Consider the following 13,437-nt stretch of genomic DNA (forward strand, 5'->3'; position numbering starts at 1 on the left):
CCATTTTTAGCAATAGTCTATCTAATTGACTTGTGTATTTATTCTTGTTCCTTAAAAGTGTAAAAACACTTTTACATGCTTTTAATTCTTATCATTATCCAATATTGTCTATATTTTCCATGTCAGTTCTAGCACTATTGTGCTTTATTGTGAATTTTTTTCCATGCAACCTTTCTGCTTGTGGGTTGAGAACCATGTTAAAATCTCTACCAATAATCAGTCTCTTTTGTAACGCTCTGACTACCCAATAAACATCTCCATGTCATTTGCATTTTGACTATAAAAGGCACTTTGTACTATTTCATTATAATCCAGCTACTGTCTCAATACTTTATTTCGTTTTTTTCTGCCACCCTTCATCAACTTCCCCCAAAATGCCAGCCTATATTCAATTCCTCCCTTTTAATCTTCAGCGATACTTTATCCTTCTTCATTGGACTATTGGTCCTTTATACAGTTTGTGTCCCTCCCCTCCCCTTCTGCCCCTTACTTTGTACTTCCCTAACACTCCCTTAGAGCAAAGCCTATGTGACCTCTGGGTTGGTCCTCCATGGATGATTGACACAGTCCCCAGCAGTGAGCAGCACTGGTTAGCCAAACCTGCCTCTACTGTGATAAATGCTCTTTTTCCCACCCAGACTGTAATCTAAACATGCCAACGTAGCCCCTCACTGTTTGTGCAATTGCTGTCATTCTCATTTACCCTTTATCAATAATCCATTGGAATAGAACCTACACTTCTTACCCCCATACCCTGCAGGACATTGAGATCCTAGTGATTTTTTTCCCAACCAGTATCAAAATCTGTCACATACAGAGACTGATCATGGTCAAATGGGGCCCTTGGTAAAGTAATGGACTAGGGCCCCCAGCCATGCAAATATTCCACCACTTGGCCGTCTGTCCCAGTTACCTAAAACACAGCTCAAACCCTTTAACCTGCATACTGTATTCCTTATATTTCTACTTAGTCTATTCCTGCTGCTGTTGTATTTGCTGTGTTTGTGATGTAAATAGAGCTTTCAAATTGTTTTACTTTATTCATTTTTTTGTGTCTTTTTTTATTTATTTTTATTTAATGTACATTTTTTATTAATTTAATCTATCTTCCTTTTGTAAACTGTCATTCTTATGGTACGATCCTGAGTATTGAAATTTTGTGCAGCGATACACACTTTTTCCTCTGTGTAGATCTGTATGATAATAAAGTTTACCTTGACTTTGACTTCTTTAATTTTACAATAATCCCAGAGATCTGAATTTTATTTCAAAACTTTTATTTCAGATTTTACACCAAAAACGTTTGCAGTCATTTTTGAACAAAACAAAACAGAAAACTCTCACAGCTTACAATGAAAATAGATTTAGCTTTAACATCAGTAAGATTTCTCTTCCTTGAAATTCACATTTATTGAAAGTACATTTGGCAAGCTCTTAAATTACAAGAAACATGCTTGGATTCATAATAAAATTGCAATGATGGTGATCTCATCACCATCCCATTCTTCCTGCAGAACTCAAGATAAGCAAATTAAGTCAATCTTGTTGGATCAGTAGCTGTACAGGCATATCCTTGTCTGATTGGTCATTTTTATGACCATGTCATCTGTCTTTATAGCTCCTGATGGAATGGACATAGACACATCCGATAAATATATAGTTGAATGTTTTGCTATTGAATAACAGAAGCTCATTGTCAACAAGGAAAGGTTGGCATGATTAAGTTGCTGTAAAGGAAAATTTCACCATGATCAGTTGCACACATCTGCATGGGCACTGGTGATCAACTGAATACATTGATTGAACAAAGAGTAATAAAATTCAGTTTAACTCAATTGATTTAGACTTTTTTATAATTGCTCCTAATTTTTTTTTGCATGCAGTTAATGGTGCATGATCTTCAAACTTATTGACCATAATTGTTCACCCTTACCTGCTTGTCTGAAGAGAATATTTAAATTTCTAATCAGAAGCAAACACTAGGAATGGAAGAGTGAAAAGCAGGATGTTAATACAGCTTTCGCACTGCAGACATGAGTAAGACACCTACTCAGATGGTGATATAGGTGTGAAATACAGATAAAATCACTTGGTTTTGGTATTAATACCCACCCCCCCAGTTAGCACTGGGCCCTAAGGAAGCTGCCTAGGGAGCCTAGTGCTGAATCCAGCTATGCTCACATATAAAATGCATACATATTCCCATTTTTTTTAAATCTTTTAACAGTTTGTTCAGTTCCCCATGAGGACATATCAACTCATATCTTTATTCACATGTATATCTAGAGTGCTTCTTACATCATTCACTACTTGGCATACTAATTTTTCATGTTGTATTACATGTTTGTGCATTAATTTATCTTATTACATTATTACATCAAACAAGTATGGTTGTAATAGGAATTGTGCTGCCCTTTTTCTCAGTCAGGTGAGCCCTTTTCATCTTTTTTTTCTTATTTATTTATTTTATTCATTGACATTTAATTACTGATTTTAACCCTTCCCGTTCTGATAATGTAATATGTCTTTTATTTCTCTTTTGAGTTTTTTGCTCCAAATCAGTTTTCAAGAGGCTTGCATCTCTTATGTATGCTTAAAAAATAATTACAAAAATGCACTTTTGTTGTAAAACATATATTTCATACCTTTACAGATGCAAAATTCTCCCTACTAAAATCTTATTTTCTTTCCCATTTCTCTGCAGTCATTCATTTACTTTTCATGCTAATGATTATTATAAGGGTACTCATTTCTTCAAATCCTAATTGATTTTGAGTCCAGCGTGTGTCTTATTAAGACCTTTTAAACATTTATCCTTCAGTCCTTTATACAGCAAAGACAACTCACTGTTTCCCTGAATTTGTTGCTCAGATTGCATGCATATGCTAAAGCTAAAGCTTTTGTTTCTCATTATGCTCACTCTCTCCAGAAGGTCTCAGGTTCACCTAAATCTTCCTCTGAGCTGAACATATTACATCTGGGAGAATGTATACAGTCTGTGGAATATAAAAAAATAAAAAGGAAAAGAAAAGATATAAAAGACAATAATACAGAAAAAGGAAAGAAAGAAAAGACAAAACTACAGAAAAAGGAAAGAAAGCAAAGACAAAAATAGAGAAACAGGAAAGAAAGAAAGACAAAAATACAGAAAAAGGAAAGAAAGAAAAGACAAAAATACAGAAAAGGGAAAGAAAGAAAAGACAAAAATACAGAAAAAGGAAAGAAGGAAAAGACAAAATTACAAAAAGGGAAAGAAAGAAAAGACAAAAATACAGAAAAGTGAAAGAAAGAAAAGACAAAAAATACAGAAAAGGGAAAGAAAGAAAAGACAAAAATACAGAAAAGGGAAAGAAAGAAAAGACAAAACTACAGAAAAAGGAAAGAAAGCAAAGACAAAATTACAGAAAAGGGAAAGAAAGAAAAGACAAAAATACAGAAAAAGGAAAGAAAGAAAAGACACAAATACAGAAAAAGGAAAGAAAGAAAAGACAAAACTACAGAAAAAGGAAAGAAAGCAAAGACAAAATTACAGAAAAGGAAAGAAAGAAAAGACAAAAATACAGAAAAAGGAAAGAAAGCAAAGACAAAAATACCGAAACAGGAAAGAAAGAAAGACAAAAATACAGAAAAAGGAAAGAAAGAAAAGACACAAATACAGAAAAAGGAAAGAAAGAAAAGACAAAACTACAGAAAAAGGAAAGAAAGAAAAGACAAAATTACAGAAAAGGGAAAGAAAGAAAAGACAAAAATACAGAAAAAGGAAAGAAAGCAAAGACAAAAATACCGAAACAGGAAAGAAAGAAAGACAAAAATACATAAAAAGGAAAGAAAGAAAAGACAAAAATACAGAAAAGGGAAAGAAAGAAAAGACAAAAATACAGAAAAGGAAAGAAAGAAAAGACAAAATTACAAAAAAGGGAAAGAAAGAAAAGACAAAAATACAGAAAAAGGAAAGAAAGAAAAGACAAAAATACAGAAAAGGAAAAGAAAGAAAAGACAAAAATGCAGAAAAAGGAAAGAAAGAAAAGACAAAAATACAGAAAAAGGAAAGAAAGAAAAGACAAAACTACAGAAAAAGTAAAGAAAGAAAAGACAAAAATACAGAAAAGGGAAAGAAAGAAAAGACAAAAATACAGAAAAGGGAAAGAAAGAAAAGACAAAAATACAGAAAAAGGAAAGAAAGAAAAGACAAAATTACAGAAAAGGGAAGGAACGAAAAGACAAAACTACAGAAAAAGGAAAGAAAGAAAAGACACAAATACAGAAAAAGGAAAGAAAGAAAAGACAAAACTACAGAAAAAGGAAAGAAAGCAAAGACAAAAATACAGAAAAGGGAAAGAAAGAAAGACAAAAATACAGAAAAAGGAAAGAAAGAAAAGACAAAAATACAGAAAAAGGAAAGAAAGAAAAGACAAAATTACAGAAAAGGGAAAGAAAGAAAAGACAAAAATACAGAAAAAGGAAAGAAAGAAAAGACAAAAATACAGAAAAGGAAAAGAAAGAAAAGACAAAAATACAGAAAAAGGAAAGAAAGAAAAGACAAAACTACAGAAAAAGGAAAGAAAGAAAAGACAAAAATACGGAAAAGGGAAAGAAAGAAAAGACAAAAATACAGAAAAGGGAAAGAAAGAGAAGACAAAATACAGAAAAAGCAAAGAAAGAAAAGACAAAATTACAGAAAAGGGAAGGAACGAAAAGACAAAACTACAGAAAAAGGAAAGAAAGAAAGGACACAAATACAGAAAAAGGAAAGAAAGAAAAGACAAAACTACAGAAAAAGGAAAGAAAGAAATGACAAAAATACAGAAAAAGGAAAGAAAGAAAAGACAAAAATACAGAAAAAGAAAAGACAAAAATACAGAAAAGGCAAAGAAAGAAAAGACAAAAATACAGAAAAAGGAAAGAAAGAAAAGACTAAATTACAGAAAAGGGAAAGAAAGAAAAGACAAAAATACAGAAAAAGGAAAGAAAGAAAAGACAAAAATACAGATAAGTGCAGTGCTTTTTAAACAAACCACAACACCCGATTCCCTTTCTCTACTTCTGTTAACTTACCTGATTACCTTAGCCATGTTTATGGCTTTCCATCTTATTTGGGCTAGACACCAAAGATCTCTTGACCTATCAGTTCATAGGTCCCTTTCCTGGCACTTTCTGTCTTTTTTACCTTTTTTTCTCACTTTCTCCCTACACTCTCTACTTTACCTTGACCTCAGTCTTGGGTAGGAACATGCTACCTCATCAGTGTTCCTACAGCTAATCATGCGTGTTTTTTTTCTGACTTTTTTGGGGGGGGGTTCTTTTTCTTTCCCTTCTGTCCCCAGGACATTCATATTCCACCCATTCTCTGTAACTTATTGCATTCATTCTCATATTGCCTGTTGTGAAGCACCTCCCTTTCTATTTTGATGGGTCACTCTCTCCTTCCTCCTCTCCTGTCCTTTAATATTGTTGATTCTGGATGCTTCATTGTTGTTTGTTCTAAGCTTTTTTTCTGTCCCATTCTTTTGTCTTGATTCCCTTTGTATACCACTATTTCTTGTATTAAATCTGTTGCTCTTTGTCTACATTTGCTGGACTAATATCCCCCTCCACAGACCACCATACAATACATGTCTGTAGAAACAAATGACCTCCTCTTCTGTTTTCACCCTCAGTGCAGTGTCCTTACACACAGTTTTTAATACAGCCAGTATACCAGCTGAGTAGCTGCTGTCAGCCATTTTAATGTACAATCCAACTAGACATATGCTTTTTGAGCGACATAATCACTTACAGCTTTCACTTTACATCTTGATATTACCCAGCTTTTCTTGACTGAAGCTGCTCTTATTTGCCACTTGTATAATCCATAGCGGTGGCATTTTACCACTGAATGACTGGGCCTGTTTCCTCTCACTGATAAATGGTGTACATTATGTGTTTGAGCAGTTTGGCAGTCTAATCAGTCCCTATCCCACATACTGTAAGGCATCTTTTCCTTCCATTCTGTGTTTGAGTCCTGTGAGTTAGTCTGTGCAGACTCAGAGCACTCTGACTCTCTGAGACTAGCAGCAAAAGGTAGTAAAATCCAATAAGCAGCGAACTAAATATAACATTACATATGTCATCCTTTTATTTTGCTTTTACTGTATAATAATGTTTCAGTATGAATTATTAAGTAATTGTATTAATATGTATCAGGTTTAATATCACCTTAAATAGCTGGCTGCAATGTCCTAACCTGATGGAAGAGGGGTTCAGATACAAACCTGAAACATTGTACTAATATGTATCAGTTTTAATATCACCTTAAATAGCTGGCTGCAATGTTCTAACCTGATGGGGGGAGGGGTTCAGATACAAACCTGAAACATTGTACTAATATGTATCAGGTTTAATATCACCTTAAATAGCTGGCTGCAATGTTCTCATGAGCTCCACACTTGGAAATAGGTATTTATTTATGTATGTGTTTATTTATTTATTTGTCTTTGTTTATGGGGAAAGTCCAACTGGGTAATATCCATTTTCAGTGGAGGTCTGGGAGAAAAGATCCATTTGCTTACACTGCACTATACTAAGTTCCTGTCAAACACAGAGTGGTTACATTTCTATTTAGTAGTATAGCTAGTAAAGCTTGTACTGGTATTAGGACTTTTTTCACAAATCACCTATAGAAAGGATAGTCAGGTCACTGTGAATGAAAATACTTTTCTGGATAAATACCTACATGGAAAAGATGTCCTGTTTTAAGAAATGGAAATGTGCAGAGCATCCAAGCCTTGTTTTGGACACACGTGTTCAGACAGGATGGTGTACATTTGTCAAGATCAGGGAACAGAATTTTTGCAGCAGATATTTAGCAATATTTGACAAACACTAGGCAGGATTTTTGCCAGGTCGGTAATTTAACAGTTCACAGATAGCAACAGTTGATGTATTTCTGATAGTTGCTAATGCCGGGAGTATTAATCATAAAGTTTTTTTAATTGGAAAATTTGCTATGTTCCCACAAGATTGATGTTGTTGTTTGTGAAACATGGTTAAAGAACAATGACTGGAAACCAGTTCCATCAGCGTATAAATGTTTTTACTGTAGCAGACATTCTACCAAATATTCAGGTGGAGGTATTATGATAGGGATTAAAGGGGTCTATATTATAACATCGAATTTTATAAAGTTCGAATGTTATAATATCGAACCAGTTTTGTTGAATGCTGAAAACAGCAAAGGTGCAGGACACCAAATTTTTTCCCAGGGAAAGAATTCAGTGGGCCATTGCTGTGGCTTTGCTGTTTTCAGCGTTCGATATGTTGGAACGTTATGTGTCGGGTTCAGGTAAGTGTGCGATTGTGTGTAGGTTAGGGGGCATGTTAGGGTTAGGGAGCGGGTCAGGTAAGTGTGCGGTTGTGTGGATGTTAGGGTTAGGGCATGGGTCAGGTAAGTGTGCGATTGTGTGCAGGTTAGGGTTAGGGGGCAGGTTAGGTGAGTTAGGGTTAGGGTGCAGGTCAGGTAAGTGTGCGGTTGTGTGTAGGTTAGGGTTATGGGGCGGGTTAGGTGAGTTAGGGTTAGGCCACGGGTGATGTGATTGTGCGATAGTGACGGACCTTAGGGTTAGGGTTGGGTTAAGGTAAGTGGATAGCTAATAGTGTATGTAAAGTTTAGTTTAGGTTTAGGTGTAGGATTTTAAGTGTATGTGTGTGGATTGCTGTTTTTTGTGTGTGTTTGTGTTGTGTGTATGTTTCTCGGAATAGCTATTTATTTCCATGGAAAAAAAAAATATCGCTATTCTAACTGTTCGATATTTGCGGATTTCGGTGTTTAGAGTTCGATATTATAACATTTGATCTTTGTAGATTTCGATGTTATAATATAGACCCAGATTAAAGACAGCTATAAGACCTGTGCTTATTATATGTTCAGTGATACCACCAATACTATAGACTATGTAACTGTGACAATAAAGGCAACCCTGGAACATATAACAATTTTTGAAGTGTATAGACAACCAAAGTCAAGGGCAGATGACCTAGAGGAATTCATACATTTCTTACATGAAACACAGGAGGGAAGAATAATATTAGCTGGGGACTTAAATTTACCAGAATCAGCATGGAATATTATTGATTCAACAATGATAGCAAGGAAATTATTCACAGAGTATATTCAGGAACAACAATTGCTTTAGATGTTAAAAAAAACTAACAGGGGACAGAATATACTAGACAATGTTTGTGTTCCCAAAGAAATTACTGTAACTTCAAGTCAAGTTTTACCACCATTGCTGTGCAGTGATCATGGGGTTATAAAGGTTAATTTGTTGCTAGATAATTCTGCAAACTGAAATCTAAACCAATGCACAGAAGGTTAATTACAGATTATGTGGAAGCAAAACGGTCACTATGTAAAACTAACTGGAGTGAGGTGCTTGGTGGAAAAATTGCAGATGGAATATGGAAAATTTGGAAAGAGAAATTATTTGAGTGCAAACAGTCAAAAAAATGTTTTAACATCAGGCTCTAGGCATACAACATCAGGGGATATATTTCCATTAGAACAAGATACCTAATTAAGGAGAGAGACAAAAATATATAAGAAATGGAAGAGAGGTCAAACTTCAACTTTGTAAACTGAAATAAACAAGCTGGACAAGGAGATTAAGCATAGTGAGACAAGATAAAGAAAATTTTGAAGAAAATGTATATAAAGATATTGAGTATAATAAGAAACCTTTTTATAGATACATAAGACGTGGAAGGAGTAAAGACATACACATTGATAAACTGTGTGCAGATTCTAAAATTTATTCTCAGACACAACAGATTATAGATATATTTACAAAATCTTATGCAAAACAGTTTGGCTCCACAAAAGGGGTAATACATTGTCCTACTGACATCCAGGTTACCCCAGATTCTGGAATAAAATTAAATTCTATTGAAAAAGAACTGTGCAAACTGGGTCCAAACAAAGCACAGGAAGGAGATGGAATTAGCAACAATGACCTACAGCAAGAACTTATGGTACCATTATATCCATTATTCACTAGGTCATATAAATATAGGGAGATTCCTCAAGATTGGAGGCATGCGCTTATTAAAGCTGTCTTTAAGAGAAAGGGGAGTGGGACCAACCGAGAGTTATATAGAACCTTAAGTCTACTTTCATGTTGTGGAAAAAAATGGAGAATGTAATATTAAATGTGTTATTGTCAGAGCAGGATAGGTTGGTACTTAAAACCATATATTAGCATACATATGTGGAAAATAGATCTATTACCACCTATGACATGATGTTCTATAACAATGTAATAATAGCCATGAATGAAAAATTGTGCTGTGATGTAATTTATATAGATTTAACTTCAGCATTTGACAGGGTCATACTCAAAACACTGCTAAATAAATTAGTACAACTAGGTATTAACGTACTCCTGATAAGATGGATAGCTGCATGGCTAACAAATAGGACATGGCAAGTATCATACAGCAACTGGGACAGGTAAAATCCTTGGTTACAGTCAATGTGTCCCACAGGGCCCTGTCCTAGGCCCTTACTTGATTTGATTGTATCTTTCAGACCTAACTTTTTCATCTGAGGTGTTCTACAGTTTATATGCAGATGACCTGAAATTGGGTAAACTGATTACATGTGTTACAGATAAGGCATGTCTTCAAAATAACTTGCCTAAATCGACCATTTGGGCACAGGAGAATAATATGCTGATAAATACATCAAAATCTAAGCCTATGAGATTTGGGAGACATAAACTGAAAGGTGAATATTTAATACAGCACATAGTGATTGAAACTGTAGATTCATTTACGGACCTGGTTATATGGGCAGATTCAACTCTGAGTTTTTCTAATCATATCAACAGATTGGTTAATGATAGTTATAGAACTATAGGTTCTATAAAAAGATGTATAAAGTCTAGGAAATCAAAAATAATGAAGTCATTGTTTGTTAGTTACATTAGACCCAAACTTGAGTATGGAATAACAATATGGAAACCCTATATGAAAACAAGCATGAATAAACTGGAAAGAGTACAGCAGAAATATACCAAGGGTATCCATAGATGTGAACATTTAAGTTATTTTGAAAGACTAAAATATCTAAACTTGTACAGTGTCTCTTACAGATATCCAAGAGGAGATCTTATTCAGGTATATACAAACAGTAGTTGAATTTATAGATTCTAAGATTTTACAGAGGTGGAAGTTACTAAAGATACTACACTTGATCTTAGCCAAAAGGCAGAGAAGCGAGAAAGCTCACATGCAACTTAATGGATTTCATAGGCAGCAGTTAAGTGCAAAAATGGTTTTGTCATTTCAGTGAGAGGCTCAGAGCATTCTGTTTAAGGAGAGGATTTGGAGAGCATTGTATGGTGAGCACAAAGTTTTTACCTGCTGATGAGCATATTCAGGACCAGGACTGGTTAAGCTGTTGTTTAAGTAGTTGTTTAAAACTAGTGAGTTTGTCAGAGAGTTTTACTTGTGCAGGGATATTATTCCAGAGTTTAGCAACATATTGGGAGTAGAGTGAGTCTCCTGCAACATTATTTGATTTATTTCTGAGTAGTAAGAATTTATTACTAGAATGGAGGTCCTTTGCTGGTCATTAGGCCACTGATAAGTTTTGTAGTGCAAGGCATTTTTCTGGATGATGAATGAGTTTGTGTGCTATAGTTAGTTGTGAATGTTAGTTTTCTTTGCAGTATCTGTAAGGAATCCACTAGTCCTATAATGAGAGCCTAGTTTCTGGTGTGTAGATTTAATGGTGTGTAGTATATGCTGATCATATTTGAGATAATCCATTATTATAACACAAAAAGGTTTACTGTGAGCTACACTTTTAATGACAATGTTATTTGCTGACTTTATGATAAAAGATTGCTTTTGATCTTGGCATCTTTTTGAGGTACAAAGCATTAACTTGACTTTTTTGGGGGTTGAGTAGGAGTTTTGATTCCTCGAGCCATGTTTCTGTAGAGGAGAAAGATTTTTGGGTAATATCTTGGAGTTTATTTTTGATACTGCACATATTAATGTTGAGTTATCTGCATACTGAACTAAACTAACATGGTGAATGGAGGTGTGGAGGTTATAAATAAATGCATTAAATAAAGAGAGGATCCAGGATAGACCCCAAGGGATACCTGTAGTAACTGGTTGAAAGGGTGAGTAAGTTTTTTGCCATTTAACAGCTTGTTGCCTCCAGATAGGTAACTGAGAAAACACAACAAGGAGTGCTGTGAAAGTCCTATTGAGGAGAGTTGAATGAGCAGTTGCTGGTGCGAGTTAGTATCAAATGCCTTTGGCAGTTCTGAGAACATGGTGAACACAAACTGACCATTGTTTCTATGTTGGTTTATTATATTTGTAAAATGTAGTAGAGCAGTAGTGGTGTGCTGGGCCCTAAAGTCATGTTGTGTTTCTGACAGCAGGTTATTTGAGATTAGGTATTGCATCAACTGCATATAGATGCATTTCTCTAATATTCTGGAGAGGGGGAGAAAATAACTATTGGTCTTTAGTTATTAAACTCTGTAGCTATGTCTCTTTGAGCAATGGTATGATGTAAGGTTTTTTAAGTATCTTTCATCTATGGACCTATAGTTATAGAAATACTTTTTAATTTAAGGAACAACTTCATTATGATCGAGATGGGTACTGAACATAAACTGGATGTATGTCAAAAGACTGAATGGACAGATTGTCAAAACCATCAAAAATTCAAACCCAAACAACACCCACATACAGCAGAAACAATGCTTTTGCAGGGGCCAAGCCCCCCTGCACCCCTGCTTCCCCTGCAAATTATATATACTAACTCCAAGATCACACTACAGTGGGGACAAGGACACATTTCCTGATCCCTACTGTAATGCAATCTCAGCCAGAATGGTTCAATGGACTGAATTGTGGGTAATATGGTCTACTGTATCAGTTTCCACAATCTGCCTGTTCGATCTTTTGATATAGACCCCTAAAACTGAAGAGCTGTGCATGGCTTTGGCTGGACAGGGGTAGAGAGAGGGGGTCCAATGTATTAGCACCTAAGAGAAATAACATAAAGTAGGAATTAAACTGTGTGGGGATAGATTCTGTCATATTGTCTTTTTTGGATAGGTTAATGTCCTCTTATGCAATGTTTACAGTATAAAAAAATAATTCTTAACATTCACAATCTAGTTAAGCTTTCCTGAATATTTTGAAACAGAAAACAATAGTGTGCATCCATGCAGCCAAAGAACAAAATTTAGAAATCACGTAGTGTGGGATGACTCCTCCATCTCGGGTGATCGATATAAAAGGTGAAGTTTTAGAATCATGGTGTACTAAATTTAAACCACTGTTGGGGGCTGATGGCAGTACTGTATCATCTCCCCGGTAGTCACATTTTGTTTGCATTCCAGGCAAATTAAAATATAAAAAATGGAATATTTTTAAGGCAGATGAGGCAATGTATAGAACTAAGGGAGTTCAGCCTATTTTTGTATACAAAACAGGTAGGAATCTCAAGAACCTTTATGAAGATAATCTTAATGAATGTATCATTAAGTCACACAGGAGCATAAGGAGCTCTGGTGCTTGCAATCAATGTGGCTACATTCTTGAACATGAAAATGTCACACTGATATCCCCACCTTGTAAAATCACCTTAGGAGAGGGTAACTGAGCAACTAAAGAAGTTGTTTACCTTGCTTTGTGTTAAGGATATTCCAACATTTATGTAGGTATAGGATATGGAAGGCTGCTGGAATGCTTGCCCCTCATGCAAAAAACAATATTTTTTCTTTTTTTCTTTCAGTTCTGCAAGTACTGAGTATCATGAGTGGTGCCTGCACACAACCGTGATGGTGGCTTGTTTGAATTGTTTGTGGTTGATGTAGTATATGCTGGTGTAATGTGTTGGAAATCTAGTGTCTTGTAATACTATATACAGAAAGATATGGATATAGATATATATGTGTGTGTGGTATATATATATATATATATATATATATACATATATATATATATATATATATATATATATATATATATATATATATATATATATATATATATATATATATATATATATATATATATACGCACACTGTACACACACACACACACACACACACACACACACACATACACACCCACACACATATTCATGCAATCATGAATCATGAATACACAATAAATAAAACCAATTTAGAGCTAATTAAGACAAAAAAAACCTGTCTAACTGCTTTGCATTTATATTTAGCATGATTTTCAAAGATTTCTTGAAGGCATTAGTGATTTTTTTAGACTTATCAGCAGAAGTAAAGTAAGTGTTGACAGATGACTGCATATGGAAGGTAAGCTGTGACCTTATATTGGGTAATGATTGCATCTGTAAGGTAAACTGTTGTACAACCGATAGGTAATGACTGAAGTTATAAAGTAAACTGA

The 13,437-nt window shown here is 34.7% G+C and overlaps 1 non-coding gene across 1 annotated transcript; it reads right to left on the reverse strand.

The window, feature by feature from the left end:
• Positions 1–10,060: 10,060 nt before the first annotated feature.
• Positions 10,061–10,255, reverse strand: LOC122805087. The gene has a single exon (XR_006365304.1). It is a non-coding gene; the product is annotated as a U2 spliceosomal RNA (small nuclear RNA).
• Between the last annotated feature and the right edge of the window lie 3,182 nt (positions 10,256–13,437).

The sequence above is a fragment of the Protopterus annectens genome, chromosome 6.part0, assembly GCF_019279795.1.
Source record: "Protopterus annectens isolate FY-2018-M chromosome 6.part0, PAN1.0, whole genome shotgun sequence".
Lineage (NCBI taxonomy): Eukaryota > Metazoa > Chordata > Ceratodontiformes > Protopteridae > Protopterus > Protopterus annectens.